This window comes from Phascolarctos cinereus, unplaced genomic scaffold, assembly GCF_003287225.1.
Source record: "Phascolarctos cinereus isolate Bilbo 61053 unplaced genomic scaffold, phaCin_HiC Scaffold_5;HRSCAF=322, whole genome shotgun sequence".
In the NCBI taxonomy this organism is placed as follows: domain Eukaryota; kingdom Metazoa; phylum Chordata; class Mammalia; order Diprotodontia; family Phascolarctidae; genus Phascolarctos; species Phascolarctos cinereus.
The window spans coordinates 208,692,176-208,713,508 of NW_027555958.1; positions in this window are offsets into that span (position 1 = coordinate 208,692,176).

A 21,333-nucleotide genomic window follows, 5' to 3' on the forward strand; every position below is an offset into this window, starting at 1 on the left:
AATTTTCCTGATTTTAAGCCTTGGAGTGCAATCATTGCGAAGCACTGTTTCAAGCCTGACACAAAGAAGTATTTTCTTCAGTAATCTTTTGACTTCTTTTTCCATTTGGCCAATTTTTCTTTTTAGGGCATTTTTCTCCTCATTGGCTTTTTGGACCTCTTTTGCCATTTGGATTAGGCTGTTTTTTAAGGTGTTATTTTCTTCAGTATTTTTTTGGGTCTCCTTTAGCAAGCTGTTGACTTGTTTTTCATGATTTTCTTGCATCACTCTCTTTCTCTTCCCAGTTTTTCCTCTGCTTCCCTTACTTGCTTCTCAAAATCCCTTTTGAACTCTTCCAAGGCCTGGGACTGATTCATATTTTTCTTGGAGGCTTTGGATGTAGGAGCTTTGATTTTGTTGTCTTCTTCTGGTTGTATATTTTGATCTTCTTTTTCACCAAAGTAAGATAATATAGTCTGACTCTTTTTACGCTGCTTGCTCATGATGTCAGCCAATTACTTGAGTTTTAAACTCCTTGTTAAGGTAAGAGTCTGCTTCCAATATGGAGAGTGTACTGTCCCAAGCTTCAGGGGTTTGTGTAGCTGTTTTCAGAGATACTTGTAGGGACCTGTGTATTTTCAGTTCTTACAAGGTGGTATGATAAGGGGTGAGGTGTTTACTCCTTTCCTGGCCTGTGACCACAAGTATTCCTTTCTGTCCCGTAACTGTGAGGAGGGGTTTCTCTCCACAGCCACTACAAGCTCCACCATGCCAGCGCTCCTCCTCACCCCAGCACTGCCACCCAGAACTGTGACCCAGATCCACACACGAGCAAAGCAAGAGATTCCTGCCTGAGCACTGGCAAAGAGATCCCTGCAGTCCCTCTCTGATCAGCCACTGGATTTCCCCTCAGTCTGTGGGCCGGAAGCTTGGGAAGCAGCTGCCCCCCCCAAGGGGCAGGCTCTTGGGGAATGGAGCTGAGACCCTGCCTTCCTCTCTGACCACCAACAGAAACAGATTTTTCCCACTGACCTTCTAAGTTGTCTTTGGCATTCATGTATTGAGGAGTCTGGAAACCTCCACAGCTGCCTGCGATTCAGTCCTCTGAGGCCTGCTCCAGGTTTGCTGTGCGCCAACGCTGCACTGCACTGTGCTCCCAGACACACCTTTCTGATGAATCATCCAGGTTGTCTTGGGCTGTAAATTTGTTTCACTCTGTCTTTTTGTGGGTTCTGCTGCTTCAGAATTTGTTTAGAGCCATTTTTTATAAGTATTTGGAGGGTTTTGGGGGAGAGCTCAAGCAAGTCACTGCTTTCACTACGCCATCCTCAAGCCTGACACAAGATCAATTTAGAAACTCTAACTAGTATCAGAAATAAAATTGAGATTGAAGCCATACCATATGTTAAAATGAACATTGGATTTGGAGTAAAAAGACTATGGTTCAAATTCAAGATATTCTGTTTAATACTAGTGTGATTAATGTCTCAAGGCCTCAGTTTCCCCACCTGTAAAACAAAAGGTTTGGAGTATATAAACTTTAACATCCTTTACAACTCTGAATCCAATGAATCTGAAGAGTGATTACTGTCAGTTCTGTATCTAGGCTTCACAATATTTCCTCAGGCAAGGGGGAAGGGAACAAGAATTTAATTGTTGTTGTTCAGTTGTTTTTCATTCATGTTGGTCTCTTTGTGACTACATTGTGGGTTTTCTTGGCAAAGATACTGGAGTGGTTTGCCATTCCCTTCTCCAGCTCATTTTACAGATGAGAAACTGAGGCAAAAGGATTAAGTGACTTGTCCAGGTTAACACAGCTAGTAAGTGTCTGAGGCTGGATTTGAACTTGGAAAGGTGAGTTTTCCTAACTCTAGGCTCTGCATTCTATCCCCTGAGCCACCTAACTACCCATCGAACACTTACTATAGTCCAGATCCTGTGCTAAGCACTTTTAATTATATGTCATTTGACTCTCACAACAACCCTGTAGAGCGGGTGCTATTATGAACCACATGTTACAGTTGAGGAAATTGAGGCAGACAGAGGTTAAGTGACTTGCTCAGGTTCACACAGCTAGTAAGTCTCTGAGACCATATTTGAACTCAGTTCTTCCTGATTCTAGGCCCAGTGCTTTATCTACCTAGTTGTCCCTAACTCAGTTGTGCCTCAGAACTACAACTCTTTAAATTCTTCTGCAGTTTTTAGGCAAGTTGCACCTTTATCTCCGTTTCCAGAACCCTTGACCAGCCTTTAACCATAAAGTCCCTGATTACTACTTCTATCTATTTTGTATTGTTCTTCTTTCTCCTATCAGCTCTTCCTTCACTCCCCACCTCACATAGACCTCCACCATCCATTCTAGAAGCAAGAAGTATATTTATTGCACTTGTCACCACATTTCTCAGTACCTCAAAGTGGCTCATTTCTCATGTCAAATTAAAACTCCTGACCCTGCACTTTAAGGTGTTTCCTCAAGCTCACTTCCCTTCCTGAAAATGGTCTTTTCCCTCCCTGTTGTATTCAAGCTTGTGTTTTTACTTCAGCCAAATAAGACTATTTGTCAAGAATGCAAATTTTTTTTTCCCTCTTACATCTTTACCCACATCTATTATGCTAAAAATAAAACAAAACATGTTTTCGTCCTCCCTCAAAATTATACTCAATAGTCCCCTCCACGCTATGTTTTGGGATGACAACCTCCTTATGCATTTTGTTCTTCTAACACCCTTCATCTTCATATTCTCACGTTTTAGACTTCTTAGCACTTGCAGGTTTATGTATGTCACTCTATAGGAAAGGAGCTATTCTGAAATGAGGCAGGAAGCAAGCTAAAAGATCTATATTTATTTGAAAGGATGGCAGTAACAAAATAGGGATAAACCAGTCAACCTGATCATATTCCTTATTGACCATTATCCACAGTTAATCTCCATTGCCAAAAGGGTCTCTTCTCTTTTATTTGGCAGGAATCATTTGCACTTATGAGGAACGACCACTAGAGTGCTGCAAGTACCCGTTCAAGTTGAATTCCTCCTCTTCAAGTCATTCCAGCAGACATAGAAAAAGAATGAGTGCAAATATTTGGAATTTGTAGGCCACATGAAAACCAGAGAAAAGAAGAATAATTCAAAACAACATTGCAATTTATGTGTATTTGCATTTATGCTTATAAATTAATTGAATGTCGGGTTTTAAAGATGTGATTTGAAAAAGGAAAATTTTTAGCTATAGAAAATTTAAAGGTTGGACATATTTTCCCCCCTTCAGTTTTAGAGTTTGAATATCTCCATTCAAATTAGAGTGTTTTTTAACTTGTTTATTTCACAACTTTAATGAACTTGTACAAGGAAGCTCATACAGATCAATAACTATTTGGCATCCTATGAAGGAGTTACTTGGGGATCCTGAAAGGTAAAAAGTTTTGCCTAGGGGTAATAAAGACATTATTTGTAAAAGGGGAGACTTCAGGTATTTCTGACTGATAAGTCAATTATTTAATCCACTATTCCACTTCTTTTTCTTTTTTGTCCATATTTATCATTTCCATACAACACTCCTTGTTTTGCACATTAAGAGTATAGAGAACCCTTAATCTTAGCAAGATGTCTATTAATGTATCACCATTCTAAAATATATGAGTAAATATTTTAAAAAATGTACATACACACACATAAAAATTACCTGCAAGTATGCTTCAGAAAACCTACTCAAAGCCTTGATTTCACAACAATCTTAGGGATTCAGACATTGTCTCTCTTAAACAGCTCATTCTTGTGTTCAATAGACCAACAAATTTTTGCGTCCAGTATATGCAGAACATTCACCTGGAGCCTGTGTGACAGGGGTCCAAAAGCAAGCCCTGGAACTTACAAGCTGCATATCCATGGAAAACTAACAATCTGAGTCTTGATTTTCTTTTCATGCTTGCAGTAGGCACTTCATAGCATCATCATAGAAAGAATACCTTGTAATCCTTAAAGTGTTACATAAATATCAGTGGTTGTTGTCATGCTGTTCATTGTTATCACCACTACTACCACCATCCACATCATTTATAGGAGCCAGGAAAACAATAAAGCTTGAAAGAACAAGGTTCCAGTCTACATTGATGCTAACAATGCCTTTGCTACTAGAATGGCCCTTTTTTTTTGTGGAATGTTAAAGAGATGTGAGAATTTTGAATGACAACAACACTTTGAAGACTAACAGGTGCCTACTGACTCCAATGTGTAGATAGTAGAATCAGAGAGGTAATGCAACCTTTCTTCCATGTTAGAAATTCTAAAGTAGATATGGTTTAAGATTCTGTATTAAAAAAATAGGTTATACATTTTAAAAATTCACCATATGGCTTAGGCCCCTTCCTGAAAACTACTATCTTCATATGTGAGCACCTGAGGAGCTTTGAATCTCTCTTGGGACCAACAACACACATTTGGAAGCTCTTATCCTTTCATATCAAGGAAGGTATTGAAATTCAGGACAGAAAAAAAAAATGACAGTTCCTCTCTTAGGATCATTAGTCATTCCCTAGCTATGCTCTTGTGGCCCTATGTATAAAATGAATACTATGACACTATTTACAGATTTAATGCTAATATTCCTTTCTTTTCTTCTTCATCATGTTGCATCTGAGCCCAAGGATGTTGATCCCAACTCATCTACTAACATTGTTCCTTTCCATTTTTCTCCATGTTAGCCTGAGCATACAGCCACTGACCCTCACTGATCTACCCAGATTTGAAATTTTTGCTGATCCTCTGAGTTCTCCCAGAAGCTCCAGACTTTAGCCCAATAGTTGTGCTAAGAATTCACATGCTCTGCCCTTCTTTAATACTATCATGTTTGTTATTGTCTTTATTATATTCTTTTAAATTAGGGAAGGGAGGATGTGAGAAACAAAAATGTTTGATAATTTAAAAACTAATAAAAATATTGAATTTTCCAATCATGACCTCTTAATTCTACCTCGTATTTATCAGCATGACCCAAGTTCCAGATGTGACCTTGACTCACTTGTGTTGACAAGAATGGATAAGGCATAAAGAAAAGTAATTAAAAGTAGAAATCATTGAAATTTTAATAATTAAAAGAATCCACTATACAGCCAGGACCCAATTAATAAAGATGTGGAAAAATTTGAATTGTAACATTTATTCAATTAGCACTATTCAAACTTAGAATTATATAAATTACAGTAACTGATTCTAGACTAATTTAAATAAAGAAAATGGTATGTTTATACATGACCTAGCCTAGCTAGGCAAAAGTTACCGCACAAAAACACTGCTTTCTGCCCTTGAACTGTGAGGATAATTTCCTCTTCACCACCACTACAATTTACACCATGCCAGCACTCCTTCTCGTCCTAGGACCATGAAATGGAAATTGGAAATTCCCCTTTAAATTAATAAGATCACTCAAATAAATAGGTTCAGTTCAAATCTCGGTCATGACCGTTCCATATCTCCTGAGTGTTCTTGGCCTAGCATTCCAGGAACTAGCCATTCCTAGGTCACGTTGACATGGAGGGTTGGCTCCTCTCCTTGTGAGACGTGATGTTATTAAAAAACAAAATACCAAGCCTCAGGCGGATGGGAGCGTGGCTAAGGTCAGATGTGTATTGGACAAACCATGAATAGCGTATGCATCAAAAGGGGCTTCTTGGCCCCAAGCCTTCTTTGTTTAGAACAATATAAAAACACTGCGTCCTGTAAGCCCGCTGAGCCTCACCCGCGGGAAGGACGCTTCGCCCGGGAAAATCTTTACACAATTCAAGTTTGTACAGGCTGCAACGGGGCTCCCAGCCGTTGATTGACTTTGGAGGTTCCCTTGAATTGGTGATGTATTCTCTTCCATTACCGACTCTCTTGATCGGTGCTATATTATTGATTGTTCTTATTATTTATGCTTTCTATGCAAATTCAAACTATCTGTGCTTTGCTTCTTCTAAATAAACTATCTATTTCTTATTATTTTCTGGTGCATTGGAGAGTGTCATTTATAGGAGCGAATCCGAACCTCACTAAATCATATTAATACAGACCGCCACCCAGAACTGTGACCCAGATCCAAGCATGGGCAAAACAAGATAATCCCGCCTTAGTGCCAGCAGAGAGATACGTGCAATCCCCCTCTGATCATTCACTTGATTCCCCCTCAGTCTGTGGGCTGGAAGCTCAGGAGGCAGCCACTGCCCTGGGGTCGAGCTTGGGTAAATGGGCTGGGACCCAGCACTTCTCTCTCACCTCAGACACAGACTTTTCCTACCGACCTTTTAAATTGCCTTTGGCCTTCATGAGTTGAGAAGTCTGGAAACCACCGGAGCTGCCTGAGATTCAGTCTCCTGAGGTCTGCTCCTGGTTCGATGAGGCCTGTGCACCCACGCCAAACTGCGCTCCTCTACCAGCCTAGTGTGATGTACCTTTCTGATCAATCATCCAGGTTGATTGGGCTGGAAACTTGTTTCACTCTCTTTTTGTTGGTTCTACTGCTTTAGAATTTGTTTAGAGCCATTTTTTATAGGTATTTGGAGGGGTTTGGGGGAGAGCTCAAGCAAGTCATTGCATTTACTCAGCCATCTTGGTTCCATCCCAGAAAATGTAGATTTTGCTAAATATCTTTTTGAAGGCAAATGTAAAGTTTTGTTTTCTCTTATGCAGAATTGAAAAGTCCTTTCCTTTAGAAAGGATTTAAGGAAAGAATTTTTATATCCAATTGTTTCTCCTTCTGTATATCCTTCCTGACCACAAATATGAGGATCTATTTCATTAAATTGGGAGTCTTCACTGTCACAGTCAAGGTATAAAGCTATTTACTGTTGCATAAGATTTTCTGCATTTCTGGCTGAAATTTGCAATGTATACATCCATAAAACAATGTAATATTTGGTGGCATGGGCCAGTTAAAATATTGTTTCTAGAATTAGACTTTAGTATTTCCATGTTCTGTGATCTCTTGATGGTGGTGGAGGTGGTTAATATTAATTAGGGATGAGAGAGTGTGGGTTAGACCACTGACATGCAATTTCCTAATCATCCAGGAAGGAGGCACATACAAAAAAAAATGTATCTGAAGCTTAAGGAAGAAAAAAAAATAGTTTCAGAGGGATTATAATTTCATGAGTACAGACCTTAAAGAGAAATGTGGTTTAATAGAGAAAGGTTAATTATGAAAAAATAAAAATTCTGACAATATATGCTTAACAGACATCCCAGAAAAATAAAAAGGGGAGGCTGAGTAGAAAGCTTTCTGATGAAGTCAGATTTAGAGGGGTCATGTATAAAATAGAGGAGAGGGAGATACCAAGGACAGATTCAACATAGAGAATCAATCTGGAAGAAAATTGTCAGTACTCAATAGCCCAGAATAACCAAAGGCTTATATTAAGTGATAAGGCCAACAAAAGGATGGCTTTGGTTGTGTTTGGAGAAAATGAGAAAAGGATGACTAGAGTTTGGAGCATACAGATATTAATGTTAGTAGACAAAAAACAAAAAGTAGAATTACTCCAGTGCCATTTTTATTTAGCTTCTCCAAGAAATATAACAATGTTTAAAGTAGAAAGAGTAGAAAAACACTCTAAAGAAGAAATTGAGATCATTTTAGAATGCAAGTCTGTAAAGCAAGGATTTATAAGATTTTTGTATCATGTAACTCATTAGTAGCCTAGTGAAGCCTATGTCTTTCTTCTTAAAATAGTGTTTTAAATGTATAAAATAAAACACAAAGGGTTACAAACAATACTAATGTTATTTGAACTCTAATTATCAAAGTCTTTCAAAAAACAAGAATTTTAAAATTCCTGCTCTCAACCTAGGCATAATATATCTGAAATTACAGAAAGGATATATAGATTACTCAACAAATCATGGTAAGTAATACATAGAAATTTAAAAAGGATGAAGGAGAGGCTAGAAGACTAGGGATGGTCAGTATTCAAGAAAGTTAATGAATAAGGGTCCAATTTAAAGACAAAAAGGGAGGTAGGGTATATTCCAGTATTTAAAGACAAAGAAGCAACAGCAATCTAAATAATCTTATGTCGTGGCAAAACTTGTGACACCACAATCTTTAGTTAATTAAAGCTATGAGTGACCTGAAGGAGAGTCACACTATGTTTCCTTGGGCTATGACATAATTTCAAGGAGAATAAATAGAAGAAATTGGTTTAAGTATAATGTTTGAAAAATATAAAATCTGAAAATGGCCATGTAGCTAGAATGGATTTGTAGCCATAAAATGTAAATAAATCAATAATTGAATAAATGAGTAAATACACAACAAAATAAAATAACAAAGAAAGAAAGAAAAAATAGGGAAAGACATCCAGCACATGAGAAAAGATTTCTTAGCCTTTTTAGAACAAAGACTATATCAATTTGGTATTTATATTCCCATCTCCCAGAATAGAATATGGCATATAATATAAAATATATTATACAATACAAGAATTTGTGTTTAAATTGCAATCTGCATTAATGGAAGAAACATCTACCTCAATGAGATCGAAAATCATGGAAATATTCAAGTCCAGTACTAGAAACATTATTTGAATTACCCCAGGCATTTTAATTAAGTATTATTAATGTTAGTAATTATTGCACTGTTTTTATGGAGAAAAATATATACTGAATTTCATCTTAAAAGGTCTGAGAAATGAGAAATGTTTCCTAATTTTAGCAACAATAGCTTGATTCATTGACTATGGCAATTGAAGCTCCCAACTTGGGAGGAGTGAAGTGCTTTGGGACCTTGGAATTAATCAGATGACTCCACCAAAGAAATATGTTGGGATTAGTTTAAAGAATTTGATATACCTCAGTGTCTATGAATGTCAATGAAGAAATTCCAGTAATTTATAGCTTCTAGAATGTCTTGAAAAGGCAGAACGGCATGTTTAGAAAATATACAGTGAGTGGCTTTTTTGAAGGTAACAGTTCAAATATATATTATTATCATATATAACATATTTACATATGATATGATATACATTTTTATATTTTAATATATAATGTTATCTTTGTTTTATAATTATTATATTTTACTATAAAAATTATCTTCCCCACACCTCAAAAAGAGACCAGATTACACCTTTGTGAAATTTAAAAGAACAAAATGAACACACTAAGGGCAGCTTCAGAATTCTACAAAGGCACCAAGCTTCAGAGTGCAGCAGAGAACTCTCCCATCTGTTCCTTCCTCAGTTTATTTCATGAGGACTCTACAAAGGAAGAAAAAGACTTCCATTACCAGGAGCTATGTGTTAAGGCCAGTAACTTTGGCTTTATTATTTATTTTTAGTTTTTAAACATTCACTTCTAGGCCTTGTGTATTTTCTATGCTTGAGCCATTTTTCCCTCTGTATTCTGTTGTTCATGTGTGAGAGTGTGTCCCAGACTTTTGGAGACTCTATCTTACTAATTGTTCTTACTATAACATCATAATAAATGCTGATTCCTAAAACCTACTTACCTCTGCCTGGTGATTAAATACTTAATGAGAAACAAACTTGTAGAGGCTAATGCATAACAGTATTTGAAATAAGCCATGAGAGAGATATAGTAACCTCCCTCTAAGGAGGAGTAAACTGCCTTCCAAGGCTTGTGAAAGTTGAAGATACAGGGCCAAAGAGAGGTTTACACTAACATTCTTGATCATTTTCTCTGAATGATTCTATCATGTGCTGTTCATCAAGCAATTCTTAGTTAAAATGGAGTCCAGAGCAGTTGAATTCGTTACTTTTTCTGTCTTCTGGGACACCATATTTTCTTCATGAGAACTGATAAAATATTTTGCTTTTAGTGTAACATAACTTCCTGAAAAATTATTCTACTTATTTTTCCTATAATTCTTCCCCATTCACTGTCTCATCAGCCCTTTGTAAAATTCCACTAAAATTATTCCTTTATTGCCAAATTCCATGCCTTCCCCCACCCCATTTAAACCTTCATGTTCTTGTTCCTTTTGATATATTTTTCCTTCAGGATATGGTTTTCTCCAGTGAGTAAAGGCATGAAATCCCTTTCCCCCCTCTTTTTCCCTGATTCCTTTTTGTCCTTCTGATCCTTTTATGAAGGCTTATCAGCTTGAACACTCCACAATTTTGGTAAGTAAAATTCCCATGTGTGGAATAAGCCTGGATGCTAGAATATAGTAAACTAGAAGAGATTTCTCAGACACCATCCTTTTTCTCATTCCTCTTTCATACTTGGTTTTTAAGCTGTAGAAACACACACATTATACATTCTATAGAATTGATGAAAATTGATTTCTTTGCTTTTTAATTCTATGTACAAGGTAAATACAAGACTTAGCTATTCTAGCAATAAAACACCATCAAACAGGAATAGGAGGAGAGGGGTGAGGGTATCAGAAATCATTATTCAGCAGCCTTCCTATCAAATGCTGACCTCTGCAGTAGATTCTGAGACTTACAACTTTTCATTCCAGACTATCTCCAGACTCCATCACTCCCAAATAATCATCTCACAAAGGTCAACACACAAAGTCTTTTTATCTAGCAATGGAGCATGCAATATCAATTAACGGGTCATACTAAAAGCTTAAGGGAAAAGAAGCAGGAGATTTTGCCAGCTCAGTTCATTTGAAATGCCCACCATTAATTATTTTTGACTGCAAGAGCAGGATATCCTGATTGGACATCAAGATGGCACACACTGAATAGACTCCTCTGAAACTAACAGGCCTCAGGGGAAAGAGAGAAGAAGATGCTGTCATTGAAGCAAGCTCATTCAGTATCTCAGTAGCAACCCCTCTCTCAGAATCTCTGTGATTGCTTTCATAGGCTCTCTAAGTTAGAGCACTGAGAGGGAAACACACTCCCATATGTCCCTTCCAAAGATAGAGAATATAACTGTCCACTCAAACTCTTCCTTCATATCCCTGTATTCTGGCTTCTTTCTCCTGTAAGACTTTCCATGATGGCCCCCATTCTGGAATTGCTTTGAATGACGGGGCTACCTTCCTATTCCTCAACCTATAATCTTCAAGTATATTGTCTTCTCTCTTTTGACTCTCATTTAGACTCATAACTTCCACTATCATATCTAAACGAATACCTTGACAATCTTTAACCCAAGCTGTCATATTTCTTCTCAATGTCAACCCACATTGCAAGGTATTTGACATCACTGCCTGGATTTACTGGTAATACTTCAAATTCAACATATTCAAAGCTTAATTTACACTAAATCTCACCTCTGTTTCCTCTTCTGATTTTTTTTTAAATTTCTGCCAGTGATACCATTGTTTGTCAAGTCACATGATTGAAACTTCATTATTTTCTTTAACAAAAATTCAAGAGCTCCAGTCCTATATTCCCTAATACCAATTGGCCATTGCTAAATGGACATCCCATGGATGTCTCAAACCCAACATGTCCAAATCATGACTTACCTTTCAATCAGTCAGTAATTCAATTAGCATTTATTAAAAATTTATTATGAGTCAGGCACTGTGTTAAGTACAGGGGATATGAAGAAAACCAAAGGACTTCCCTGCACCCAAGGAGCTTACAATCTAATGGTGAAAATCATAAAACACAGGCTGAAAGCTGGGGGGAGGGTACCTGATATGGAGGGTAGGTGGGTGGGAAATTATAAGATGGCTGCCTTGGGTGCATTTCTTAAAAGTAAACTCTGATAGGAATTCTCCACTGTTCAACCTCCCATTCTGCCCTCTCCTCAATCAGAGGGAAGGAGGGGCCCTCAGGAACAAAAAATACAAAAAAGCTATGAGTTTCAAAGTTGCTATGATCTTGAAGGGGAGCGAGATTCCAGAAAGCGAGATGAAATTTAGAGGAGTACAGCAATCTTCTTTTTCCTAATTTCCTTTCTTTTACTTTAAAAATGTTTGATGATACTATTTTCCTTTTATCTTACCAGATTCACAATTTCAGAGATATACTTGACTTGTCCTATCCCTTACTGACCACATATAATCAATTTCTAATTCTAGATTATACCTCCATGACATCTCACACATCCATTACCTTTTCCCCCCTCCCTGAGGAAGTAGGGGTTAAGTGACTTTTCCAGGGTCACACAGATAAGTGTCTAGTGTTTGAGGCCAAATTTGAACTCAAGTCCTCCTGACTCCAGGGCCTGTGCTCTATTCACTGCACCACCTAGCGGCCCCCATTATCCTCTCTCTATTCACACAACCATTATCCTAGCTTATGGTCTCATAGCCCCTTATGAAGGCTACTGCAAAGATGTCCTCTCTCTAATTTTTTTTCTATACTTGATATATTGCTGTTTGTAAACACAGATCTAACCATGTTACTTCCCTGTTCATGAAGCTCTCATGGTTCATCAATTGCTTCCAATATAACTTTTAAAGCATATTATTTATCTTCCTTTACATCGTACATTCATAAGATCACTTAGCATTTTTCCTGTTAAGACACTCTATGTTCTAACCATTATGGTCTCCTTACTATGGTATTCTTTACCCATATACAAAACACTCCATATTTCATATATATATATATATATATGCCTTTGCACATGTTTAAATTGTCCATGCTTAGATTGTTCATCTGCATCTCTTAGGATACCTAGTTTCTTTCAAAGCTCAGCTGAAATGCCAAATGCTTCATGGGGCCTATCTTGATATAAAAGAGTACTTTCACAAACCTAATCACATAGAAAAAGGGCCTAATAACTAGATGTTAAATTAACTGTAAAATTTGACTATGCCATGTGAACTCTTTGTGAATTATAGACAAGTCTCTTGACTGAACCAGAAAGGAAGCAATGCCAGAGGATGAAGAATGAAAGGCTATGCCTGAAAGTATTCTTTAAGAACTGTGCTTAGAAGATGGCAGAGAGAAGCAAGGAAGTTGTCTGAACTCTCCCCAGCTTCCTTCAGGAAAAACAAAAGAAAACAAACAAACCAAAAAAAAAACACATTAAATCAAGCATCTAAACAGATTCTGGAGCGACAGAACTTCCTCCCCCCTTCCCACCCAAAAAAAGGATGAAATGAAGCAATTTCCAGCTAAATATAACTTAGAAGGACTTGAGGAAAGGTCTGTCTCATTTGGGTAAAAGGGGAGCACAGTCAAGCGCAGATGACGTCTGGCCAAGCCAATGAGAGGCTCTTAGCCACAGCATAGATCAGCCACCAAGTCCTTTCTGATTTGAAACAGCAAATTAGTGGCATAGTAATCCAGCTGTGAGGCCTCCTGCACCAACAAAGAAGAGAAACTGACAGAACTGGAACTCTGATATAACAGGTGCAACTAGGCCAGGCCATCCGAGCACAGTGGGCAAGCTCAAGCACCTAAGGTCCCAGCACAGAAAGCCAGTGGCAAGGTCCTGGCCACTGGTCCTAGAAGCTTAGGACAGTAAATCCATCTGGCCCTGGAGATTTTTTCCTAGGGAATTCATTGATGGCTTGCTCAATTTTTTTTTTTCTGAAATGGGGTTACTTAAGTATTTTATTTTCTCTTCTAATATGGACAATTTTTATTTTTGTAAATATTCATCAATTTCACTAAGATTGTCAAATTTATTGGCGTACAGTTGGGCAAAATAGCTCCTAAGTACTGTTTTAATTTCTTCCTCATTGGTGGTGAACTCACCTTTTTCATTTTTGATACTGATCATTTGGTTTTCTTCTTTCTTTTTTTTAAGCAAACTAAACAAACATATTTATCTATTTTATTGTTTTTTTTTCACAAAAGCAGCTCTTAGTTTTATTTATTAGTTCAATATTTTCTTAATTTCAAGTTTATTAATCTCTCCTTTGGTTTTCAGAATTTCTAATTTGGTATTTAATTTGGGATTTTAAAATTGGTCTTTTTCTAGCTTTTTTTAGTTGCATGCCCAATTTATTGATCTCCTTTTTTTCTATTTTATTTATGTAAGCATGTAGAGATATAAAACTTCCCCTAAGAACTGCTTTCACTGAATCCCATAAATTTTGGTAAGTTGTTTCATTAGTGGTCATTCTCTTGAATGAAGTTATTGATTGTTCATATGATTTGTTGTTTGACTCACTCATTCTTTAGGGTTACATCATTTAGTTTCCAATTCATTTTTAGTTTATCTTTCCATGGCCTTTAGTACATGTAAATTTATTGCATCATGATCTGAAAATGATGTACTTAGTAATTCTGCCTTTCTGCATTGGATTATGAGGTTTTATGCTTTAATACACAGTCAATTTTTGTGTAGGTACCATGTACAGCTGATAATAAAGTATATTCCTTTCTATATGCATTCAGTTTTCTCCAGAGGTCTACCGTACCTAACTTTTCTAAAATTCTATGTATCTCCATAACTTTTTTCTTGTTTATTTTGTGATTATATTTATATAATTCAGAGAGGGGGAGGTAGATGGCCTCCACTGGTGTAGTTTTGTTGTCTATTTCTTCCTGTAACTACCTTGACTTCTCCTCCAGGAATTTGGATGCTAAAGCACTTGGTGCATATATGTTTAGTAATGATATTACTTCAGTGTCTATAGTGCCTTTTAGCAAGATGTAACTCTTTTTCTTACCTCTTTTAATTAAATCTATTTTTGCTTTTGCTTTGTCTGAGATGAAGATTGCTACCCCTGCTGTTCCTCCCATTGGTTCCAATGATTCTTTCCACCGTGACTAATGTGAAAATGTTTAATATGAATGCATATGTACAGCTTATATCAGGTTGTACTTGTCTTGGGGAGGGGGAAAGAGAGGAATGGTGAAAAAATTGGGAACTAAAAAGTTTATGGAACTGAATGTTGAAAATTAAAAATTAATAAATTAATTAAAAATTAAAAAGAAAAAATAATCAACCTGGAAAACAGATCCAGGACAGATAATTTAAAAATTATTGGACTTCCTGAAAGCCATGGCTAAAAAAAGAAGGCTAGGCATCATCTTTCAAGAAATTATCAAGTAAAACTGCCCTGGTAATCTAGAACAAGAGGGTAAAATTTAAATTGAAAGAATCCATCAGTCACCTCCTCAAAGAGATCACAAAATCAAATCCCTCTAGAATATTATAGGCAAATCCAGAGTTCCCAGTTCAAGGTGAAAGTATTTCAAGCAGCCAAGAAGAAATAATTCAAATATTGTGAAGCCAGTCAGGATTTAACTTTTTATTTAAAAAAAGGCAAAAAACCAAAACAAACAAACAGGGCTTGGAATACAAGGACAAAAGAGCTTTCATTACTACTAAGAATAACTTACCCAGTGAAACTGAATATAATTCTTCATGGAAAAAAAAAATGATAGTTAATGAAGAAATCAAGCATTCATGATGAAAGGACTAGAATTATTTCAAAAATTTGACTTTCAAATACAAAACTCAGGAGAAGCATAGAAGGTTAAACAGGAAAGAAAAATCATAAGGGATACAATAAGGTTAAAATGTTTTCATTCCTACATGGGAAAAATGACACTTGTAACTCCTAAGAACATTGTCAATAAGGGCACTTAGAAATAGTATATATAGACAGAGGGCATGAGTGTTAGTTGACTATGAGGGGTTAATATCCAAAAAATAAAATTAAGGGATGAGAAAGAGGGATGCACTGAAAAAAGAGACAAGGCAGAAGCAGAATGGGGTAAATAATCTCACATAAAAGAGTCAGGAAAGAGATTTTGCAGTGGAAGGAAAGAAGGAGAAGATGGAGGAGAGTGCCTAAATTTTCCTCTTCTCAGAGCTGGTTCGAAGAGGGAATAACATGCACACTCAGTTGGTTATATGAATCTATCTCAACCTGGAGAAAAGTAGGAGGGAGAACACTATACAGAAGGTGATGGGGCTGATGGAAGGGGGAATGGGGGTAGGTTGTAATCAGAAGCAAAACACTTTTGAGGAGGCACTGGGTGAAAAAGCAAGAGAAGGATAAAAATGGAGCCCGGATTGAGGGGGGAAGCAGGAGAGATGAAATTGCGTAGTCATCATAACCGAGAATGTGAATAGGATGAATTCATCCACAAAACAGAAGCAGATAGCAGAGTAGATTAAATAACAAGACTTCTTCAATATGTTGTTTACAAGAAATGTATTTGAACCTGTGAAAATAAAAGGCTAGAGCAGAATGTGTTATTATGCTTCAACTAAAGAGAAAACTGTGGGAATAGCATTCATAATCTGAGATAAAGCAGAAATAAAAAGAAATCAAATCAAAAGAAATAAGTAGGGAAACTACATTTTGCTTAAAAAAAGTATGTTAGACAATGAAGCTAATATCAAAACTAAATATATATTCACCAAATGCTACAGCATTCAATTATTAAAGGAAAAGTTAAACGAGTTACAGAAAGAAATAAACAATAAAACTATACTAGTGGGGGGACCTCAACTTTCCCCTCTCAGAATTAGATAAATGTAACCAAAATTTGAATAAGAACAAAGTTGAGAAGATGAATAGAATTTTATAAAAGTTAGATATGATAGACCTCTAGAGAAAACTGAATGGGGATGGAAAGTAATATACCATTTTTTTCTCAGCAATACATGATACCTATACAAAAATTGGCTATGTATTGAAGCATAAAAAAGCTAACATCCAAATACAGAAAAGCAGAAATAGGAAATGCATCCTTTTCAGATCATAATGTAATAAGAAATGCATTCAATAAATGGTTGTAGAAACATATATTAAAAATTAATTGGATATTAAATAATCTTAATCTCAAAGAATGGGTGGGTCAAAGAAGAAATAATAGAACTAACCAGTAATTTAATTACAGAGAATGATAACAATAAATCAGCGTATCAAAATTTATGCGATGAAGACAAAGCAATGCTCAGGGGAAAATTTATATTGGTAAATGCTTACATCAATAAAACAGAGAAAGAGCTGATAAATGAATTTGGCATGCAACTATAAAAAAATACTAGAGAAAGAATAAATTAAAAGTCACCAATCAAACACTAAATTGGGAATTCTGAAAATCAAAGGAGAAAATAATAAAATTGAAAGTAAGAAAACCATTGAACTAATAAATAAAACTAGGAGCTGATTTATGGGGGAAAACAATAAAATATACAAACAATTGATTAATTTGCTTTTAAAAAATGAAAGAAGAAAACCAAATAACCAAAGAAAAAAAAGGAAAAGGTGAATTCACCATAAATGAAGATGAAATTAAAACAATTATTAGGATCAATTTTGCCCAATTGTATTCTAAGAAATCTAACAATCTAAGTGAAATGGATAAATCTTTATGAAAACATAAATTGCCCAGATTAACAGAAGAGGAAATATAATATGTAAATAACTCTATCTCCAAAAAAATTATTTGAATTAGCCATCAATGGACTTCCTTACAATAAAACCTCATGGCCAGATGGATTCACAAGTGAATTCTTCTAAATGTTTAAAGAACAATTAATTCCAATACAATATAAACTATTGCAAAAATTAAGCAAAGAAGGAGCCCTACCAAATTTCTTTTATGATACAAATATAGTGCTGATACCTAAAGGAGGAAGAGTAAAAATAGAAAAAGAATACTATAAAGCAATTTCTCTAAAGAGTATTGATACAAAAATTTTAAATAGAATCTATTTTGGACTTATACATACATGTGTATGTGTGTGTGTGTGTATTGTTTCATTCCAGCAGAATGTAAACTCCTTGAGGGAAAGCATGATACTGTTCTTTTTGTCTTTATATCCCCAGCACCTGGCATGCCTAGACCACAACAAACACTTAATGTTAATTCCCCCTTTCCCACATCCAATCATTTGTCAAATTCTTTCATTTTGACTTCTGCAATTTTTCTAACACCTATTCCACTCTCCAATTTCCACCCCATTAAAACAGGCCTTCATTGCTTCTCTTCCCCCCTCCCCATTTGGAATATTATACTAACTTTCTAATATATCTTTCTGCCTCTATGGTCTTTTCACATTTCTGGTACATTCGCCCTCCTTATTTACAGATTTGATTCTATCCCTCTTCTATTCAAAACATAGCAGTGGCTCCTGATCACTTAGTGAATTAATATCAAACTTCTGTTCTGAAAATCAAGACCAGATGAAATATAGATCTACTCTTTCTTTCTAACCTGAAATGATGTCCCTCATTATAAGCTAGTAGAACTGGTCTACTCACTACATCCTGTAACATAAGATACTGTCTTATCTCTATGTTATTGCTCATTTTATTCTTTATGCCTATGTTGTCTTCTCCTATATTCCTCTGTTGAACTTCTACCCATGTTTTCATGTCCAGGTGAAATGAGATTCTTCTATGATCTCTCTGGTCAATATTCATTCTTTCCTTTTGTATCTTGCACAGCTCTTGATAGTACTTTTCTTTCTTTTCTTTTATTTTTTTTTAAGTTACAAGAAAACTTTATTCATTCAGGCAAGTCCAGTATTTAGAAGGATAGACAGGCAAAGGGCCAGGAGTATCCCAAGCCCCAGCCTGTCCAGGTCCTTTATGCACAATAGCTTCAGTTCAACCTTCCCCAAGACACCTACATTTTACTTCAAGTTGATTCCTGTCTCATCTGAAATTCAGTGCAAGCAGAAGGAGAAAAAATTCATCTGCCCTACCACAACTTAAACAGCAATTGTGGTATATAAAGAAGGGACCTCCACTTTCTCCCAGGGAACTTTAGGGAGGGAAAAGGAAAGGGGCAGAAGTGGGAAGGGTCAGGGTAGGAGTAGTGAGAGCTACCTTACTGTCACAAAGAGGAAGCAAACAGTGATTTCGGATTGTGTGGAAAAGGCAGAGACTGGTCTCCAAATGGTCTGACAGAATTTTGCATAAGTACTCTTGGGGCACAGAATGGCTTAAGCCCAAGAGGAAAATGCCCATAAAATGAAAGCATTTCAGGCAGGAGGCCAGCCTTCCCTTAATTTACATTCCTATGCCAGGTCCTAAGCCCTGGAAGGAAAGAGGAATAACCCCAATGCAAAGTTTCCTGTTCCCTTCTATCTCGACTTGGACTTTTTTTAAAATATTGAATAAATTTTTTGTTGTTTACATTCAATAAAATATACATGTATACATGTGCATAAATTTATTCAATATGTGCAAAAATATGTATTGTGAAATTGTTTATATTGACTAAATAATCATTGCAGTTAGTAATGACTTTTTTCTTTTTTTAAACTAATTTATTTTGATTTATTAACAATCACTTCCATATACTTTTGAGTTTAAAATTTCCCCTCCTCTTCCTCCTCACCACCCTCCCCAAGACAGCACTCAATCTAATATAGACTATACATATACATTCCTGTTAAACATGTTTTCACAGCAGTAATGTTGTAAGTAAGAATTAGCACCAATAGGAGGAACCACCAGAAAGAGGAAACAAAACTCAACAGAAGAAAAAAAAATAGCAAATAGTATGCTTTGATCTACATTCAAACTCCATAGTTCTTTCTTTGGATGTGGATAGCATTTTCCATCAGAAGGCCTTTGGAGATGTCTTAGATCCTTGTATTGCTGAGAAGGGTTAAATTTATCAATATTAGTCATCATACAATGTTGCTGTTATTGTGTACAACATTCTCTTGGTTATGCTCACTTCACTCAGCATCAGACCATGTAAGTCTTTCCAGGTTTTTCTGAAGTCAGCCTGTTCATCATTTCTTATAGCACAAAATATTCCAGTACATTCGTATACCACAACTTGTTCAGCCATTCCCCATTGATGGGCATCCTCTCAATTTTCAATTCTTTGCCACCACAAAAAGAGCTGCTACAAATATTTTTGTACATGTGGGTCCTTTTCCCGTTTTGTATGATCTCTTTGGGATATAGCCCTACAAGTGCTATTGCTGGATCAAAGGGTATGCACATTTTTATAAACTCTTTGGGCATAGTTACAAATTGCTCTCCAAAATGGTTGGATCATTTCACAGCTCCACCAACAATGCATTAGTGTTCCAATTTTCCCACATCTTCTCCAACATTTATCATTTTCTTGTTTTGTCATCTTGACCAATCTGATAGGTGTGATGTGGTACCTCAGAGTTGCTTTGATTTGCATTTCTCTAATCAATAGTCATTTAGAGGCTCTGATTCTTATAATCTAGCCACTGCTCAGATTTTCACAATCTAGCTAACAGCTCATAGGCACTCAGATTTCTTAAGAGACTAGCTAACATGGCAAATCTTCAATAAACCTTTTTTTGGCTGAAAGAGGGCTTGGGTAGAATTCTTTCCAGCAGGACCTTTGTGTCATGATTATGGAATTCCAGCACCCCTAACATCTACACCTCATCATATGGTTCCCTGCACCGGAGAAAACTGCCTATACCAAGCTCTTCACCAGCTGGGACTGGAAGTTACAGTAAGCCTCCCCTCTTCCCCTAATCCCTTTTTTGCCCTGCAATAGGGTGGATTTCCAAACAACTAGAAAGGCTTGGTTTGGAAGTGCTTTTCTGGCTTGACCTCTCAGATCCTTTTAGGTCAGACAGCTACCAGATTGTTTTGAACTCAGCCTGACGCTCACAGGCTATAGGTCCAGTGGTTCTGTTCAAGACCATGGACGTAGGTATATCTTCCAACTCCCTATCTGGAAGCACAGGCACAATCCTTTTGATTCTTTCAGTGCCAGGGGCTTGGGAAAATTTAATGTTCTTCTTTGGGCTTTTGTTTCTTTTGTTGTTTCCCAAAGCTTATTCCTAAATCCTCCTTTAAGGAGGAAAAGACTTCCAGGCCCCCCCACCCCACCCCAACAAATGGTCAATCCTCTTCAATTCCTGAAGATTAACCTTTGGGCTGTCTTTTATGAAATTGGGAAAAATTTAGTTTATCTAAAGAACTAAAAAAGACCAAGCTGGTATTATTTTACAACACCATTTGGCCTCAGTATTACCTGGAAAATGATGAGGCATGGCCTGTTTTGGGGACATTACAGCAAAATATGCTCTCAGAATTAGAAAAGTATTGTGGCAAAGAAGGAAAATGGATAGAGATTCCCTACATAATGACTTTTGTCAAACTTTCTCAGGACCCCATTCTCAGAAGAAATTGCAGGATACTCATAGCTAGAGCTGCCCCACAAATGGAAAATGGGAATCCCAGGGCTATAGCACCTCACCAGTCCCTATCCCCTCCCTATTATCCCTTGGCCCCTCCTGCCTCTCCCCAATTTAGATCATCCCCCCCATTTCCCATCCCCCTCCCTCCTTGCCTAACCCCTCTTTCCCTTGCTTTTCCTCCCCTTTTCCTCCATCCCACCCCCCTTCATTGCATATCTTCCATCCTGCAATTTCTTCTCAGACCCCTGCTCCTGAGGTGACCCCTGCTCAGGTTTTGGTGACACCTCCTCCCCAGGCCCTTCACCCTGAGGCAAGGACCACCCAGACCTTGGCCTCAGCCCCAGCCTCGGTGGTATCTCCTCCCTTGACCCCTCCT